Here is a 3,630-nt window from a genome sequence, read left to right on the forward strand (position 1 = left end):
CTAGGGAATGGTCCAATTCACCACTGACTTTGATGGTTTCCTCTGTTGAGGAGACACAGAAGAGATCTCCCTGAGGCCAACTTCTCAGAGGCATCTGCTGACAAGCCAGGCCTAAACCAAACAGGAGACATTGTTAAACAGCACTCTTTGACTTAGCTGGTGGTCAATGACCCAGCATGCAACTCTGTCTCTCTGGGACAAGCTATATCACTTTTCTTCCATCTCCTTGTCAAGAGGCCTCCTTGTACTTCCTCTGAGGACTTAGCTGCCTTTGTACTCACTGAATAAACGCTAAGAAAATGGGACAAAGGTATTGAAAGTAGGCAGGAATGAGGACTGGCTTGTAGAACTGATGGCCCTCACAAACCCTGGCTTTCTCTCACTAGACACTGTGAGATGGAGCTGTGTTGGTCATGCATTCCTCATTGTCCTCAGAGGACATGCTGTATAGCTTCTGATCTCAGTGCTGTCTACTCCTAAGCCCTACTTCCTGCATGCTCTGGGTAATTCTGGTTTCCTGGCTGCCTACTCATGGAGTTTATTCCACGGACAAAGAAAAGAATGAAGGGGTTATACTGTCTGATTGTGTGTTATCTTGACACAAGTGGGACTTATCACAGAGAAAGGAGCCTCCCTCTAGGAAATGCCTCCAAGAGATCCAGCTGTTATCCATTTTCTCAAGTGATCAAGTAGGGAGGGCCCAGCCCTTTGTGGGTGCTACCATGTCTGGGTTGGTAGTCTTGGGTTCTATAAGAAAGCAAGCTGAGCAAGTCAGGAGAAGCAAGCCAGTAAGTAACACATGGTCTCTGCATCAGCTCCTGGTTCCTGACCTGCTTGAGTTCCAGTCCTGACTTCCTTTGGTGAACAATGTGGAAGTGTAAGCTGAATAAACTCTTTCCTCCCCAACTTGCTTCTTGGTCATGATGTTTTGTGCAGGAATAGATCACTGAATAAGACTGGGGAGGATGGGCGAGGCCGCTGGTCCCGAGAGGGTTTCCAGGCCCTCCTGGGCTGAGGGGCTTCAGCTGGGCAGCAGCCATGCTTCCTGGCCCCGAGGTTCAGGGACTAGGCCATGTGGCTGCACCCTTAGTAGCAGATAGAGAATGAAAGAAATAGATAATCTTGACAGTTTTAAAGAAGAATGGGTTTGTAGAACACGACCTCCTGACAATCAACACCTCAATGATGATCAACAAAAGGACTGTGAATATTTTTTAATAGACATTGTGAGGAAGCAAAGGAAGCTGGTGCCAAATGCTTGGCCCTCACTGAACAGAAGAAACAGGTAGTTGTAAGTATAAAATCATGGAAAAATGGATTCACTGTCAATGATGATTTTAGAAGTTACTCTGATGGTAGGAGGCAGCAGTTTCTGAACTCCATCAAAAAGGGGGAATTACCTACCGAATTTTGGGCAGTCTTTGATAAAGATGAAGTGAATGTTAAAGTTGAAGATTTAAAAAAAATGAAGTATGTATGTCTACAAAGCCTGTGTTCCAGCCCTCGTCAGGACAGGGCCACAGACTAGGAAATGCTACACCAAGAATCGCTTCTAAAGCAGAGTATTGAAGTTGACAATAAAAGCACTTTGTCTGCTGTTTCACTGAACAACTTGGAGGATTACCAGGATCCAGATCTGGATCGCCAATGGGGAAAGGACTGTCCAAAGATTTGACTTTTCCCATAGGGTGAGCCACATCAAAGATGTCATTGAAAAATACCAAGAATCTCAGAGAAGGCTTCACTTTGCCCTGACAACAGCCCTTCCTTTCCTCAGATTTCTGGATGAGAAGCTCACATTGGAAGAAGCAGATCTGCAGAATGCTATAATCATTCAGAGACTCCAAAAGACAGCTGAGCCTTTTAGAAAACTCTTACAGTTTCTGTTTTTGAGACATGCTGAGATGGCAGACAGAAGTCAGTGTGACTGAACTTGTGGTTTGAGGGCTTCCTAATCCCTTATTAGGTGGTTCAGTCATCACAAGCTAGGAGAGTGGCAGGGCTGTCAACCAGAGTCTGTGCACATTTTCACCTGGCTATTCAGAAGAAATACCTGTTTTCTATACTAGTTAACCAATGTGATATATAAAATAACTGTATCATTAATCTTAATGTGGTCTAAATTAGCAGAGTATTCAATTATCTAAATCAGCATCAGCATTCAAATATTATTTTGAAACAACAGATACTTTTATAAATGTTAGCTAACTCAGTTTTTAAATAGCAATACATTAAAATATTATACATGACATATCAAAAGCATCAATGTAATTATTATATTGCCTGTGCTTCATCCTCAGAGCTTTTCAGTTTTTAAGCTGATGGCAAGAAAAACTCAAATATTCATTTGGCAACAGTATCCAAGATTTATACTCCTTAAATTTGTAATGTAAAATCACACACAGAAAAGTCATCTAAAGCTAGGGTATGGTGGCAGACCACATTTAATCCCAGCATTTTAGAAGCAGAGGCAGGAGGCTCTCTGAGTTTATGCACAGCCTGTCCTACCGAGCTAACTTCCAGGGTTACACAGTGAAACCCTGTCTAGAAAAAAATAACCTCAAAGTTTTCAAATATTTACTTATTTAAAACTAATTTTGAATCTGTTCACAGAGGGGTGTGCCCTATAGCTCCAGCTCACAGCACTTGGAGAGGGAGTATAACTTGAGTCCTGCAGTTTGTCAGCCTGAGCAATATTGCAAAACCCTGTGTCTTGCTAGTAACAACTTTCAAACCCCAAGAGATGGCTCAGCAATCAGGAGCATTGGATGTCCTTGCAGTAAAGGTAGAATCAATTTCCAGTGCACATGGGAGTGCACAACCATCTGACACTTCTGCTCCAAGATGGTCAACTCCCTTGTCTGACAACTGTGGGCACTGCCCTCAAGTTATAAATAGACACACTCAGAGACAAACAATTCTGCTTATTAAATTTTTAAATGAATGGAAAGATTTATCTAGAGAGGTAGCATTGTATTTTCCTTTCTCCAAAATTGTCATGTCTGACTTCATGAAGATGAGGAGTCTCACCTGTCTCTACAATCACTGTGTTGTAATATCACATAGCTTACAGTCTCTAGAAGACAACACTTTTTATTTGTGGGAATGAAAAAGAAACATGTGGCTATATGATTTGGAAAGAGAATTTGACAAAGGGTCATTTGGTAGTAATTACCAAAGGGCCAGTGCCTGGCCAAAAATGGCAGTTCACATTGGTCCTAAGCACTTGAAAGGCTGAGGCAGGAGGATCATTACCATGAGGTCTAGGTCAGCTTGCACTACAGAAAGAGAGTCTGTTAAAACTACAAAGTCTATTCCTGGCCCTGTCCCAAGCATTGTGACCACTGACTGAGGTGGGTGACAACTGCACTTGGAATCTTGAATAGTTCATAGGTATTGAGTGTAAGTGCAGGAGTTCTATACTAAGTCCGAGTCCACACTGTGTGCTTAACCATACTCCACCCAAGAAGTTTCCAGGAGTCAGTTTATCCTCTTCTCAAGCTTACTCAGGATGTCCCTTTTTAAGCTAAACTACTGGCATAACCTGCACCTTGCCTCCCATCCACAGATGAAGCAGGGCTGGAAAGTGTGGATTAGGTTTTAAGTAAGATTCAGGAATAATGAGGAAGC

General features: G+C 42.6%; 1 pseudogene across 1 annotated transcript; it reads left to right on the forward strand.

The window, feature by feature from the left end:
- Positions 1 to 1,103: 1,103 nt before the first annotated feature.
- Positions 1,104 to 1,931, forward strand: LOC308415258 (UBX domain-containing protein 2A-like; annotated as a pseudogene). The gene has a single exon. The product of its transcript is annotated as a UBX domain-containing protein 2A-like (transcript).
- Positions 1,932 to 3,630: the final 1,699 nt, after the last annotated feature.

The sequence above is a fragment of the Micromys minutus genome (assembly GCF_963924665.1).
Source record: "Micromys minutus genome assembly, chromosome: X".
NCBI classification, from domain to species: domain Eukaryota; kingdom Metazoa; phylum Chordata; class Mammalia; order Rodentia; family Muridae; genus Micromys; species Micromys minutus.